We start from the raw sequence: 16,490 nt of genomic DNA on the forward strand, positions 1-16,490 counted from the left end.
TGTGAAATGTCACCAGTACCCCTGGGCTCCTCATCCCTTATCAGGCTCTCAGATATACGTAGTTATTGTTCCAAAGCAGCAAGGAACAGAGAGAGAAGCAAAGAAAGAAAAGTGTGAGTTGTTTGTTGCCTCTTGCACAAATGACAAAGCAGTTCTTGAAGACTGACTGACTGCTTTGTGCATTACGCTTTTATAGGGAATTACATCCCCTGTTGCCCTCACTCACCAGAGCAACACCCACAGCACTGGTTACCAACAGCTCCCTGTTGGGACACTGATGTCCTGCTCACAGACATGGCTACACTCACAGAACTTTTTGGGAACTGTGCATTGTTTTAAGTATTATTTAAGCAGAATCTCCCTTTTCTGCCTCATTTAAATCCTAGAAAATCTAAAGCCTCAAAGTGCTGCCGTGCCACAGGCTGCACCTCTAAACTGCAATGTGAGAAGGATGGAAGTGGGCAAAAAGGAAAGAAATACAGAGAAGGGAGACACAGATGAGAGTCTTTCATAATATCTCAGCTGGACAAGTTAGAGTTTGACAGCTTGAATTTATGTGAACATTAACAGAATTGATAAGTCAGGGTCTTGCTGACCTTGGTAATATTCCAGAAGTAATATTTTCACTAAGGTGAACTATTTCTGGACATTTCTCCAATGTACCGAACACAAACATTTTTTTCCTGACATTGGAGCGAGCACAGCTCCTTGTTCCTGTTCCCTATTGAAAGGGAACAATATATTCCTATTTCAGCCAAGGTCATCTAAATTCTTGCCCCTTGGCAGGGATTCACATTTTTCCCCTAAATGCTTCAATGAATGAATCTTGCTTTTCTCTCCTCAGACAGTTTGCACCCACCCCACAGAGCCTGAGCAGCAAAGCCAGGCTGCTCAGAGGGGTGTCCTGCCAGCAGGAGCCTCGACTTTCCAACAGAACTCCACTTTCCCTGCTTTACCTCGTGCCTACACGTTGTTTTCCTCATGGAGCACAGCTTTGGCTCACTGTTTACCAGGATGAACCAGAGCATTCCAAAGCATTTCAAACACAAATCAGTTTTCCTGGGCTGTGAATGGGTTGCTCAGGTAGGACAATTCAAGGGACAGAGTTGGACCCAAAACTTCCTGAGACACAGACTCCCTGCTTTGCTTTGGAATATTTTAGTCAGGAAATGTTATTCATCATCAGTATGACACCAGGAAAGCACCCAGGACTGAGATCTCAAGGAAAAGAAGGGCCTTTTCCTTTCTGGGAAAGGGGCACAGTCTCTTGGCCTGACCACACTGCACTGACTGTCAACAGAAGATCCCAACATCCAGAAAACCCTATGGAATTCAGCTTTCCCTTGTGTGAATCAGCTCCCTGGGCCTGCAGGGACATTGATTTATAGCAATGGGGGTGTAGGCAGCTCAATCCATCTCGTGAGCAACCACAAAACACATTGTATGCAATCACCTCCATCTACAACAACAAAACCTGTGTGCTCAGGGAAATGGCTTGATGATACCACAGATACACACATTTATACGAGGTAATTAAAAGAGTTACTGAAGCAGCAGAGAACAGAGCTTTAATTACTGGTAATGCTCTGAATGGCCCATGGCCCACAAGTGTATCTCTATCATAATCACAGTCAGCCCTTCTCCTCTTCAAAGTGTATCATAATTGTTTCCTAATTAATCTTTAAGCCCTTGTACCACACAGCCTGTTTAGCCTTCTATAAACACTGGCTGCACAGTTCTAGGGAAGAAAAGGAGGAGAGGATGATGTGTTAGAGAGTTTGCTACATTCCCTGAAAGACTCACTGCTTGGCATTTATTTTCGTTAACTTCTGTAACTTCTGAGAGTCAACAGGGACTCAGCTCTGTGATGCAGCTAAAATCCTGATTTACATCAGTTCTAGGTAGCACTTTAATGTGAAAGGTAACAACAGGTAACGTTACCTGGCACATCCTTGGTCAGGGTATGGCTGGAACAGCTGCAACTGTTGAGGCTGATCATTTCCACATTTTACACTGATCTCTGGCTGAATTTTTCAGAGAGAGCATTAAATCAGTTCTGTAAGTAAGGGTAGTGAATGTGCTGCCAGGTCACATAACTACCATGGTCACGGTCACAAATAACTTCAAACTGTGCAAAAAAAAAAAAAAAAAAAAAAAAAGGGATGTTCTTTCTGTGGAGATTTCAGCATGGCTGAGTTACAAAAGAAGACAGTCATAGTTTGAAATGAAATTGTAGGGTGTCTATGTCACCCCCAACACACATCTCATCTTAAGCCAACGTCTGAGATGGCAACATGAACCACTGAAGTTAGGGAATGCTAGGATTTGTGTTGTTTGGGCAAATCCTGTTTGGTTTTAACCAAGGATGCATTTTGTGAGGAGGTCCCATGCTTCCCCCTGAGCCCACACTGCTGCACCAGGAACAGGCAAAAGGCCTGAAATCACAGCCAGCCCAACGAGCTCCGGGCTCTGCAGGAGTTCCCCCCCACAGACAGAGCCACTCTGCGCTGCAGTGGCTGATGGAGAGGGGCTCTCTGAGACTAAAAAAGGACCGATTCGGACAGGAGGAAGAATTTTGCTTCCATGAATAGGACTTTTGAAGGGCGAACAGCTGCCTCAGGTACGTGTCCTCACACACGCAAGACAAGAGAGGGGAGAGATTTCAGTAACCCAAGAGGAGCTTTTGGACTGTGTTGTGCTCATGTGCTGCTAAAGCTGATGATGTGCCAGTAGGAACCAGCTCATCAGATGGGCACAGGCTCCCTCTGTTCTTTCCTAGGAAGGTGGCAGATAAAAGACAAGGCATTCAAGTAGCTGACAGGGTAACCTGTAAGTGCCTGTCCCGAGCAATCTACTTGTCAGCTTTGCTGGCTCAGAGAGGAGACGTGTGCCACAGCTGTCAGCTTTGTGTCATCCTCCCTCTCCGCCTTTCATCGGCCTTCAGCCCATGAATGGAGGTTTTATTTGACTTTCTTTTTTTGGCCCAGCTCACAGGAGGAGCTCCTTTGTCCTGCTGCCTTAATGCACCTGAGAGTGGAAATGCAGGCAGCTCCAGGAACAGTGAAAAGCAGGATGGGGATGAAGACATAAGGAGGCCATCACCGCCATCATCATCATCATCATCATCCAACAGGCACACTGAGGCCTGGAGGTGTAAATGCACAGGCTGAGCAAACACAGAGCCCTACAACACACTGACCACCATCCATAAGCACTACCATAAAGGACACGAAGGCTTTCCTTCTCCCTGTGTGTGATTCCACAAGCTCTTATCCAGCACAAGGATAAATGCCTGTGAAAACAGGGAATCTCAAGGCTGCTTTTCTTTAGCAGTGGCATCAACACCATCACAAATGGAACTACCTCCCAAGTCTGACCTGGAAAATCTCTGCACCTGATCCATTTCCATCCTTCTCCCTGGCACAAGCAGTCTAAGCCAGGCACTCCCTGCTGCTGGAGGTACAATGTGGGCACAAGGAGCACTGAAACATCCACCTTCCCAGGAAAGACGAAGGGCTCGCTCCTCCACACACTTTCCATCCACAATTTCCTAACAGAAGGTGCAGGGATGGACTGTGAGAGCCTCTGGCTTTGAACAGAAACCTCCCTCTCAAACAATCATCATGTCAAGGTGATCTCCTTGATTCCCCAAGGATACACACACAGCAAGGAGACTGTGGAGCTAAGAAGAGTCAGGAAAGATCAAAGTACAAGAGACTGGCAAGGGAAGACATTTAACTGCAGAAAAATAGCATCCTGTGATTGCAAGGCATGAGGAAAGAAGGAACATCTTCAGACATATGACTCAGGAAGCAATGGCCCAGCAGGAAAAACGAAGCACCACAGCTGGCACCACTTCTAATTCGAGGCCACGGTACCACAGGTAGATGCTTTTTATTGTCAGACAGATTCTAATGAAGTGTCTCAGTTGAAGAATGTCAATGATATTCTACTTTGATCAAGAATATTTCATCATTCCTGGATCAAAGTGGGGTTTTTCTGACCTTTTCATTCCCTTTCTTTTTACATACATAAAACATCAGGTTTAAAGGTACATAAACTTTGACTCTTTACTGTGACTCATCACTAAAAAGACCAAATGGTGCAAGTGGCCCCTCCTGAGCACAGGGGTGGGCCTGGGGACACACAGAGGCTGCTCCCAACTCACATCACTCTTGGAAATGCCAATTTCTGCCCACCTCTGCTGCTGGTTTCTGGGAGGCAGCAGGTAACAGCTGATTGATGGCTCCTCTGCTTTTCAGACACCCACTCTGCTGACATTTGCTTCAGTGTTCTGGTGTGTTAAGCAAGGAACTCTGAGCCTGCTCTGCTTTCAGAGGCGGACAAACTACAAGAGCAGACAAAGAGGACTGGGTGAAAGAAAGCATTTGCAACCCCCTTTGGAAAGGCAGGCGTTCCACTGGGAAGTTCCTCTGGGCTGTCAAGAGTTAGTTGTCAGACCTGCACGTTGCTGCATGCTCAGCTCTGGGCTCTTTTAACCTGTCCATTAGGAGATGAATTTTCAGATAAGTACCCTGACATCTGCTGGTTCACACTGGTCATTCTGCCTGGGTGTTCCACCCTCCTCTCACCCCGTGTCAGCCCTTCCAAACACCCCTGCAGCCACCACTGCCACTGGAAAAGCTTGGAAACAGCAAGGCAGTGAAGTAAAAACAGCATTTTGTCTATCTTAGATATGATTCCCACCTGCCTGATCACCTCACGAACTTATCCAATCTGGGAAGTTAAGCACAGAGTCTGGCCAGCAGATCCAAAAGGTATTTATAGGTCCCTGGAATATCCTTTGGAACTGTCACAGATTCATCCAGTGTCTTGGAGGAAATCTATTATGGAGCAGGTAATGAAGCTCCTGAGTGCTAACATTTTTAAAACTTCCTAAGTTTCCAGGGGGAAAATGTTTGTGGGAACCTAAAGCAAAGATTATTTGGCTCTGGCTGAAGAGAAAGATTTCTAAACAAGCAAAAAGCACATTGCAGTCAAGGGCTCTTCTTACAGATAAAATATTGCTTGACATAAATTATTGCTTTTATTTATCAGAGTAAGATAATTCTGAATCAAGAGAAAAAGAAACTGGAATCTTACAACTTCACTAATTTTCACAGATACCTGATCACTATTTCAAACAATAAAGGCCATAGTAAGACCATAACTGATAAATGCAACACATTCTTAAAAGATAATATAATCCTACTTAATACATCATCATTACTTGGCAAGAAAACAGACAAATGCAGTGGGGTTTATCACAGCACTTGCATTTGATCAAGAGCACAATAATCTCATTCAAATCAACACCGTAATTAGAAAGCAATTGCTGTGTAATCAGACATCAAACAGACAAAATCACCCTGGGTGTTTCTGACAAAATCACTCGGTGTCAGTTTAATTCTACTCCCTTTGGAGGCTTTATTCACAAGGTGACAGTGCTGAGACTTCCTGAACTCCCTTCCTAATTCCTTCCTTGCAGCGAGTGGGGAGATGCAGAAATCTCAGGCAGCGCCTGAGCCAGGGACCGGCAGAACTGGGTGGGACGATGGACCCCAGCACAGCCCTGGGGTACCACAAATCCAGGAGTGAAGATGCCTGCAAAGCCTCTCCTCAGTGTCCCCCAGCCTGCTGAGAAAGGCAGGAATCCCAGAGGGTGCCAGTGGGAACCCCAGCCCGTTGCTGCACTCAAAGGGACAGCCCTGAGTGGAAATCCTTTTGTACCGTGCATCAAATACCGGGTAATAATCGCATCGTCCTCTCTGAAGAGCCTCAAAGCGAAGGATTTCAAAGGCAGGAAGGAGCAAATACCTGGAGCTCTCTAATTACAGAGTCTGAGATATGCACAGCAAAGTATTAAAATAAATGATACAGATGAATTATCAGAGAAGAGAGCGGGGCTGATAAGCCATATTTAGTATCCTAATCCTGACTGTTTGTTTTGCATTCCTTGAGCCTTTCAAGATGACAGGTTCTGATCAACTGCTTCCCTTAGAGGTTGGCAGCTTTCCTGCCGCAGCGTTTAATTTCTGTTTGATGTTCTCAACTTTGTGTCAATGTACAAACTACTGTTAAGATATATAGCAGTGATTAAAATAATTCATCCATCTGGTTCTAATTAAAGACCTAGTTAAACCTAATGACAACTTGATCTAGCAAAGCCAGCTCTCATCTTTTAAAAGGGCTGTGTGCATTCAGACCCAGCGCTGTAAATGGGTGACAGGCTACTGCAGCGTGCCCGTTAAATTCCAGGGAATTAATTAAACTTGTTCCATAAAAAGGTCTTAATGGCATTCACTGGCAAGACAAGTAAGGCAGAAATTGCAGGTACCCAGGATTGCTCCCTGTGGGATTTCACCGCTCCCAGAAGGACCCAGCAGCCCCTCCAAGCAGCATGGCAGAGACTGGGATGGAGGCAGAAGGGGTTTATGAACCTGCAATCCCAAAAGGGTTGTCCCTGCAAATTCAAGTGTCTGCTGGCTGGTCCCCAGCTAAGGGACACAAACACATATCCCTGAGCACTTGGGACACCATGAGCACTGATCTTCGGGAATGGGAAACACTGGTGAGGATCACAGCACACATAGGAACCATGGAGCCAGATAAGGATTCGCTGACCCGGTGAAACAAAGAGAGGACATTCCCAAAAGCTGCAAGTGCTGGCATTCCACTTCATGGCCCTGCCTGCTGGCAACAGGGAAGATGGCCCACTTATTCAAAATATTGCCTCTTGTGGAAGAAAAATCCCAGACGATTTCCAGCACCTCATGTCGGATGCAGGATTTCTGTTGTCTTGAGCAAGGCCAGGATCAGGTTCAGGAGCTGAACTGTGTAAACAACGGATTTTGCCTTTGCAGCCTCCAAAAACCAGAGAGCACCAGTCTGGATCTGCCCAACCCAAACGTCTTTCAGGAATTCTAACAAGGTAGAAAGTGGTAACAACCTAATTCGTGTCCAAACTAAACATCGACTCGATCTGAAGGGATTATTTATTTCAATTTTGAAGTGTTTTAAACACCCAGTTTTGAAACACAAACCCCCTGAACTGTTAGATTTTGAGACCTACCTGATTTGGGTGATTTCATTATTTATTGCTTTTTCATAGAACAATTTGGCAAAATTCACATATATTTGCAAAACTATTATCATAACTAAATCTGATTTTTTTTTTCCTGAAAATTTCCACTTAAATCTGTCACCCAAGCCAGGAGCTGGTAATATTTTTCAGGTTTTTGCCTGATTCCATTGCACCTTTTCCAGTGATATCTGCAACTACAAAAACGTACAATCATCACAAAAAACCAAGGCAGCAGCAGAACCTCATCAAAATCTTGCACACTGATCTTTGCAAGGTTATTTCAAGAGGAGTGTTCAGTGAAGCCTTCTCTGATCCCCAACTTACATTCTCATTCCAGGTATAAACCAAGATATTGCTGACAATTTCACTGGTTTAAAGCTTTTTCCTCTTTTATCCTGCTCACAATTAAAAAAATATCACACATAAAGCTCACCTTCCAGCCTGTGCCTTGACCTTCTGCCCTTCATATATTCAGTTATCATATTCCTGATTGATTAAACCACAATATCTACTCGACAAGGCCACCAGTGCATAATGCAAATGGTGATCTTCAAGCTGCTGATTGTACTTTTCATTTGCTTTGAAGTCTCTTGCCAGCTGATGTTATTTTAAGGCAAGATTCTCAGGCAGGTCTGGGGTTTGAGTTTAGGGTATTTTCTTTGCTTTTCTCGCATTTTTTAACTCTTTAACCAGCAGACTGTGAACAACCTGCCCCACTTTTTGTCCCTTAATAGATGCTGAAATTTTCTTCCTATGAAGCACCTTTTGCAGTTTGCAACTGCTAGAAAAGTGACTGAACCCATAAAACTGGCCAATGACAATTGTTTTTCTCACTGCATGGATAACACACCACAATCACAGATTTCTGCAGCACATGCACGCCTGTTCCCATGGCTGGGCCGGGTCCAGGAGTGGTGAAACAAAGGCAGCTGGTAACAGTTCCAACTGGCCAAGGGAAAACCTGCAGAAGAGGAAACCTCCTGAGAAGACCCAGAGTCAGGAGATTTGCAGGGAGATAATCCAGCCCAACTCTCAGTGACCTTTCTGAGGGAACTGAAAACGTCTGGCTGCTTGTCAAAACTGAACATCCAAGCCTGCTGCTGAAGGAAACCCACAGCAAGAGATAGCCAAAGCAATATCAAAGGCCCAAGATCCACGAGATGTAAGGAATGGGGTTGTTTTGGGAATAGCCTTTTCTGCACTGCACGCTCTGTGCTGCTCCTTAATTGTCTGCAGGCACACCAGTTCCTGCCCTGCCCTAATCAGGAGAACACAATCTGTGCTGCCTCAAACACACGAGCCCCTTTTGGACATCTCTTGATGGGCTAAAACTGAGCCAAAATGTCAAACTATCACAGGAGAGACCGAAGGGAGAATTGCCAATATTCAGACAGAGCAGTTCTTCCATCAATCACCCTCTTGACTCTCTCTATTACAGTCACAACCTCCACCTTCCAAAATGATTTCATACCATTGAACACGAGCAGGGCTATCAAAATCCATCTCCCAGCCCTTCTAGTCCATAATCTACACCAGGTCTGACCATTCCCAGCAGCATTTTAACCGGTGAACCAACATACCCAGCCCCTGGATTTGGGATGCAGTGAATCAACAGTATAGACACCTCTGGGAGAACATCCAGGGCTGGGAGAGAGAGCTGAGGAAGGTAGACAAGGTGGAAAGCTCGCTGGAAGAGCAGCAGGGTTTGGGGACACAGCAGTCTGAATTTCTGTACCGGTGTCAGGTGAGCGGAGTTGCCCTGAACTCCGGGGTGAGTGACACGACCAAACGACACCAACACCTCAGCAGCCAAGTGGCAACTGCTACAACCCCCTCCTGGCTGTCACCCCCTGCACCCAACCTCCTGCAGAGCAGCAAACCTGTGCTCAGAGGACCCTCCAAAGCCCCACTGTGAGCCATGAATACAAATGCTTCGGGAACCTGACTCGTCTCAGCCACCCCAGGCCCAGCTGGCTTTAATTTCTCTCGCTATTCAAAAATGAACCACTTGAATTTGTAATTTTCAGTCCTAACAAAAGGCTCTATATTTTGGGGCTGGCGTGGAGGGAGTAGGGGAAATGTGCCTCACCCTCAGCTACTGCAGAATTGACCAGCACAGAAGTCAGGGTTAAGGGAACCTCAGCTGAGAAGCAAGGCCAGCGTCCCCTGCATCAGCCACTGTACAACCTCATTCCCTGGATGAGAGTCCATCACAGGCTTCCATGGCAAATCTTTCCCCACAGTTCTTTTCTCAGAGGCCAGCACTATCCTGCTTCAGATCAGGGGCTCTCTAAATTATCTTAATGAGATAATCTTAGATTTTTGCCTGAGATTGCAAAAAATATTCCATCTGCTCATTTTTGTTACAGCCCATTGAAACCAGTCACAGGGATTTACCCAGTCCAAAGGAAAGAGATATTTTCTAGTGTTAATGTAAGTAAGTGGGACACACAGTGTCAGGACAACATGGAAATTGTGCCATGCTCCTAAAAAATTGACTGAAGATGGAGACAGTGTGGCTGCAAAGCCTGACAGAGCCGTGGCCCCTCTCAGCACTCCCCAACAAGCAGCTGCCCCAGACACACACACAGGCACCCTGGGGAAACAGGGACAGAGCTCCCAGTGCTCTCCTCTGCCATCCTTCCTCAGTGTGACTCCAGGGAACTGCCATCTGAAGGAATTCACCAACACCTCCGGTAGCCCCTGCTGCCGAGGGAAACCCAGCTGGACTTTCCCACTGACACCCCCTCCTTTGCGCAATTCCCGGCTCTCCCTTCCCAGGGCCGCCTCATCCAAACCTCCTTGGCACGACCCAAGCTGGTCTTCTCTCCCCAGGGGAAGAAAGAGCTGAGTGTGGAGGCAATTTGTCCCTCAGAGCGTAGATCACTCCTCCAGTCAACACGTGCATGCGGCCAGGGCTCCCTGTGCCGCTTTCCGGAGCCGTGGATGCTGTCCAGAGCCCTCTGCTCAGTGTCCCCGACAAGATGGCCATCAAAGCTGGGTTAGGGGTCACTCACCCACAGCCATTAGCACTCCAGAGTGATTGATTAGCAGCATGTGTGGTCTCAATCAAGAGCCGGTAATGAGCTGCATTCATTAATCCCATTTATATGTTTGCATAGGCCAGTCTTGGATTTCAGGGAATAAAAAAGGCTTCATACTGAGATCCGCACATTGCACTGCCTGGCAAGGGTAAGGAATCCCAGAGTGGATCGAGGATTTCCACCTAATTCAGTATTTTGGGAGTTTCAGCTCCGGTGTTTCTAGCTACCAAGCACAGTGGCTCCACAGCACGACCTGCACCCCTCCCAGCAGCACCCAGTCTGTGCCACAGTTTTATCTGCACTCACTTATTTCATGTTTTCCTTCCACTTTTAAAGTAGCTTTTCAAGGACACAGCTAATCCAGTGTTACACCCACTCCAGGTTTCTGCTCCTATTTAGGCCATTATAGGTTCTCTGTTATTTTGTGTTTGATAACCCCCTTTTTTCCTTCTTATCACCTACATGTTCTGAATATGCCACCACCACCTCTGGCTGCCCTGTCTTCCTCAAGCCATTCCCTCTGATAACCTTCTGCAGAGAGCCCCATCAGCAAGTAACTTGACTCCACGGCCTACCCTCACATCCCTTTGGAATGGGCCAGGTTCCTCTCACCAGCAGTAAAGCCATCCTTGACTCCCTCTCCACCCCAAAGGTCCCCTGGAGGAGTTATAAAAATAAAGGGTGAAATTCTGGCTCTGTTGGAGTCAACGGGAATGACGCCACCGACTTTACCAAAGCCAGGCCTGAGCTCAGCGCTCAGAGCTCCAGTACAATTCCCCACAATTCCCGGGGTTTCACACAGGAGGATGAGAGGCTTTGCAGCTTCACCACTTCTGGAAGCACTCCAGAGTCTCAGTGAGGACACCTTCAACTCGTTTAACTGCCAGAGAACATTCACACTGATAAACTCACCCACCAGAGCAGCAGAAATGGGTCAGAACTCAGATCCCCTGAAAAACACTCTCAGTTTGAACCAGCTCACTCTCAGTTATAAACCATTTATCTGAGGAGATGCTGGGAACTGCACTCCCCTCAGATAGCTCAAGGAATCAGTTAATTGTATGGTTGGCTGTCCAGAACCTGTCACAGCTTTTCCCAGCAGAAGTTCAGTACACAATGGAAAAAACAAAGTTCCTTCAAAAAGTTAAGTGGGGCTTTTTTCCTTTTTTTTTTTTTTTTTTTTCTGGTAGGAAGGTATTAGTTGGTTAAAAATAGATTTGAATAATAAATGCCTGTAAGTGTTCCCAGGCCCCTTTTTTGTAGAAATGTTTTTAGCATTTCATGTGGGAAAAAAAATATGTAGTAGTGTGAGGTAATGATATTTAGCCCCTCTGGTGCAAAGCAACAGCAAGTATGTTAAAGGGGACCAGCAGATAATTGTTTCAACAATTCAAAAACCTTACAACTACACACTGAAAACTAAAATAAACAAGGTGAGAGTGGTACAGACTACACAGTAAATTAAAAAACCTTTCTATTTCTTTTGCAAATCCCTAAAGACCAGTGCACAGCTCTCCTTCCATGGGATGCCACAGCTGGTGCTGGAAGCAATGGGTTGGGGTTGGAAAATGCCACGGCCAGCACTTAATATCCTTATTTCACAGCCATGATCCACAAGAAGGAATTCTTTATTTCTTCAAAGGAAAGACCACCTGTGCTGAACACTCTGGGGCTGACAGCAGAGAACTGGGAGATGCCTGGGCCATGCCCAAGGGGTGCCAGGACGGAAAAGGACTGTGGGAGGAGAAGGAGCAAAAGGAATCATTCCCTCCTGGGAATGCCACCCCTAATGATGTCTAAAAAGGCAGGATCAGACAGAGACACGATCCCCAGAGTTTCTCACAGGGCAGGAAAGAAACTGGGAAGATGCAGAGCTGCAGAAGCAAACCTTGCTGCAGGAGGGTGTTGCTCGTGTCCTGTGTGACCCTCCCAGTCCCACGCATTAATTCAGCAGGTACAGGTGAGTACACAAATAAACAAGCACTTCCAAACATACACCCTTATGTCACGAACCCAGGGAAACTAAAGGAGCTGTACCCTCCCCCTGGCCCTAAGCTCCCACATAGGAGCTGCTGATGACAATAATTGTGTGGCAGATCCCAGGATTCCAGAGCTGTGCACATTCCATGCCTTGGGAAAGAACTGGCAATTCCCCAGCTGCCCCACACCAGATTAGTATAACATTTACTCTGCCTTTAAACATTTAAGAGCTGTGATGATTTAGTGCTGCATTTATTGGCAGGTGAGCAAATAAGGGAAGGGCAAAAATTCATAGACAGCCCTTCCTTGGAAATAGGAAAAAGATGGAGCCACCAAAACCCATATTCCCGACCTCTGTAGCTTCAGTGTCACCCTAAACCCACCAGTCTGCAGCTGAAAGGATCCTGATTCATTAGAGATGACCAAAAGGAAGTTTCTTTGATGTTCCCAACCAATCGGGGGGGGTTATGCTAAAATAATAATAATGCAAATCAGTAAGGATCTTCCTGAAACAAATCTCTCATCATCTTCAATTGCTGTGCTTGGGTGCCCATCCCAAAGCAGGTTCAGGGCACAGGACTTGAATTCTTTCTCATGAAACCCCTTTTTTTCCTAAACAAAAAAGTCAGGAATCTTCTGTTCCTCAAAGCACCGAGATACAAGAAAATTAAATATAAATGAAGGTCTTGAGTTATGGATTGTATCAAATGGTTCCTACAACTTACATTGCTGTTCTTCAGGGTTCAAAGAATTCCAGCAGGACCCGGTGGAAATGAGTCTAGTTTCATCCCCAGAGTCTACAGAATGTATAAGGCTGCAAAGAAAAGCATTTTGGTTAATAATAAAAAGGCACAAAAGGGCAAGACAAGCTCCCAGCTACACACTGATTTTCCAAGTCCTGACTAAAAGGTGTTGGAATTCTATGGTATACAAATATTCTAGATAGAGGTTTGGGATTCTGAAGCAATTTTCATTCCACATTGGAATTAATTTTTGGTTTAAAATATTCACAAAACATTTGTTATAAAAGTTAAATGTTAACATAAAACATTTACTATTTTCAAAAACATGGAAGGATGTTACTTTTTTGTCCTTTCTCATTGTTTCAAATCATGTCTAACATCACTGTTGCTGATTGTATCTTTCCTGGTTTTCTATTTCAGCTTTTCCCTATTTTGTTTTGGGGGTTTCAGTTGTGCATTTTTTTAAAGTTTCCTAGACTGTCTTTCATCTTCTGCAACTTCTTAGCACCCTTGTTCTATTGCATCCAGTATCAATAAAGGACAAAAAGAGGCAGAACAAAAATATCAAAAATCCCAGAAGATTAACATCTCTATTTTTAATGAAAAAGCAAGCAAAGTGTCATTTATGATGTAGCAAGAAGGTTGTCTTTCATCACAAGTGTTTTGAAGAGGAGATGTGAACAAGATATACCGACAATACTTAATTTTATCTGACTTTACTGAGCTGGTTTTATCTCACTCTGGTGAGCATCGTGCTTAACATATCAGAAGAAAACAGTCTGTTCAAGAACTATTTGTAGCAGTGGAATTAAACTGGAGATAATAACAACAATAATAATTACAGAAGGTGTTTCTACAGACTTATTTACCTGTAAAAACCATAGCACTAAATTAAGCTTTTTCTCCCCTTTGATGACACTGAGGACACATTTCAACTGAATTAATAAGAATTTGGAGAAGAAAGTTGTAGCAGGGCATTGACCTGGTATGAAAAGGCAGAAGTAAAACATAAGGATCGTGTTTACCCTGGATGAGTTTCCTGTCGACACTGTTTATTATTGAGCAATAAACACACTTGGATTGTAGAGATATATCTTCAGAGGAGGTATTAAGAACCAAACAGTTTCTGTAAATCTTCTGAGTGGGATTAACATTCGGATTTAAACAAGGTTCCACACATGACACGCATTTGATCACTTAACAGGTCCGTGTCCAAAATATTCCTGGCTGCAGATGTGCACTCAGGATCTGATTCCTCCACTCTACTTGGCCAAAGTGCTGAGATCTGGTCTTATTTTAACTAAACACATCCTAAGTTATTTTTCTATGCGTCTCTCAGGCCTCATTCTCACTGAGATGAATTTCTGCCGTGGGATGGGCTGGAAATGTTCCTCTCTTCCACCTCCCCTCATTTATCCCACTCGGTGGCATTGTCTGATAACAGTGCTGGGGACACCCTCAGTCCCTCATGCAAGATATAAACAAATGGGAGATGAAGAGAAGGCATCACCAAAGCCTTGTCCCAGCACTGCTGGACAAGGGGTTGGAGCCCTGGGGGGATTTAGTGGAGTTGGGGTTGGATAACTTTGCTCCTTCAGCACAAAGGGAGCTCCCCACAAAGCCTCATTCCTTGGCATCAGCACACAGGCCTGATCTGCCACAGCCTGGAGCAGGGAATGATCTAAGGAGTATTTCTCCAGGTTGCTCATTCTATTTGCTCAGGGTCACTCTGAAACCAAAATGTTTCTGTTTGCTTGTTGAAAAGTGAACGTGGGGGAAAAGGCATTTCAGACTGACAGAAATGTCCCTTCATGTTCACAAATGGCAAGTGGGTTTTTCTACTTCTTTACTTTCAGAATTTTATTTTATTATTAAGTGTAATTGAACCTGATCTCAGAACCCCATTTCAAAACAAAGCCTGAACGCTTCACATAAAACCTGCTGAAGTGACAATTTTGACTTCACTCTTCCTTCCAGGGTGGGAAAGTTTGGTTCAGATTGTTTGGTGAGTTGGATGAGGTTGGCTGCAAACAGTTTGAGCTGAACTGAGTCTTATTTTTCAGCAAATGACCCAGGGGAGCAACTGTTTGTTTTACCTACTGTAACAATAATGTTGGCCATTTCATCGTTGGTTTTTCTGTCAATAGCTGATTAGACATAACAAATTTAAGACACGACAGACCAGCACTGCTTTGAGGAGGGCTTTGGAGTGTGGAGGGTGCTAATGAGAGCTCTAAATGCTAATTAACCCCTCCGTGGTGTTGTGTTTATCCCAGCCCAGGGTCCCACCGGTGCCCAACTGGGATTTCTATCCTGAGGGAGCCTGGCTCCGGGTCCTCACTCTCTGTGACCACTATCGGTTACAGTGCCCAGATAGCAGAGAAGTGGGCCCTTCAAAGCAGCTACACATGTAGGAACAGTCTGCAGCAAGTGTGTGGATGCAGCCAACCTTCTCCCACTCCTCAGAAAGTCAATGTTCAGAGCAAACCCCTCCTCTGAGCTGTCAACACGCGCAGCCTCTCCGCTCACCCTTCCGAGATTCCGGGGCTGGCAGGAGGTGATGGGAATTGAACTCTGGCTCTCAGGAGCACCTGGCTTTGTTATCTCTAAGGGCCCGGGAAGATTTCAGGCCGTATCAGCCCATGCCATGTCCTGACACTTGACTCACAAAGTGGCCCTGGTGTTGGCTCACCTCCAGGCTGAGATAGCGACTGTCAGCAGCGAGGTGAGAAGGAATGGGAGCGGAGCAGGAGCACAGATCCCACTGCTTCTTGTAGGAAAGCACCACATCCCAGATTGCTGAGGAGTCCTCTCTCTTCTGACTCCCTCTGAACATCAAGATCTTCACTGCAGAGAGTCCAGGAGGTTTTGTTCACACAGGTTTTATCTCCATCAGTGTGGTGGCCACAGGGGGGAAAAAGAAAAAAAAGGAAAAAAAAATATTGATCAATACAAAAAAAAATCCTGATGGATTTCGGGCCAAGACTCCAGGTGGATCCCAGAAACACTGCTTGACATGTCTCAAATACCACTGAAAGCAGGGAAGTTGCCCAGTTTCCGTGCATTTGACTCTTCTTTCACAAGTATCCTTCCTATGCAAAGATCTATTCTGTATTTACTATTGAGAACAAAGAGAGTGAAATCCCATAACCCCGCACAAAACAACAAATCCCAAGAGATAATTTGATTTGAATACCCCTGAGCAGAAGCTGGAGCCTGATGCTAATAGCAGGACATCTCTCTGGGAACAGATCCCAGGCCCTAACCTGCTGCTGTCCCCGGGGATGATCCATGCCCGTGTTATGTGCATAAGACAGATGCAGGAATGCCCCAGGAAGGAGGAGATACTGCTCTCCACAAGAGACCAGATAACAGTGGAGAAAGCAGCTGCTTTAGAGAAACTTCACTGCCTCTAAAGCATTCACAACTGTAGAGGCATTTAGTGTTTGCTCTTTTATCAGTGCAGCTGCAAGTGATAATTCAACCTCCAAGTGGTCTGTGCTTTTGTTCTGTCTGAATTGAAAAACGCCCCAACAGAAATCCTTGCATTGTATCAGGATTATGTGCTTGGAAAGAACTCAACAAATTGCATTTAGGATGATCAAAATGATCCATTTTCCTCACAGTGTTGCTGGTGGG

General features: G+C 45.4%; 1 long non-coding RNA gene across 1 annotated transcript in view; it reads right to left on the minus strand.

The window, feature by feature from the left end:
- LOC126640653 (uncharacterized) overlaps positions 1-15,685 on the minus strand; it is a 49,881-nt gene extending 34,196 nt beyond the window's left edge. The window contains exons 1-2 of the long non-coding RNA XR_007629110.1: positions 15,544-15,685; positions 12,834-12,922 (exon numbers count right to left, since the gene is read on the minus strand). This is a non-coding gene — a long non-coding RNA (uncharacterized LOC126640653). The remainder of the gene's footprint in view (positions 1-12,833; positions 12,923-15,543) is intronic.
- Between the last annotated feature and the right edge of the window lie 805 nt (positions 15,686-16,490).

This window comes from Myiozetetes cayanensis, unplaced genomic scaffold (assembly GCF_022539395.1).
Source record: "Myiozetetes cayanensis isolate MyiCay16 unplaced genomic scaffold, myiCay2020 scf2-11, whole genome shotgun sequence".
In the NCBI taxonomy this organism is placed as follows: domain Eukaryota; kingdom Metazoa; phylum Chordata; class Aves; order Passeriformes; family Tyrannidae; genus Myiozetetes; species Myiozetetes cayanensis.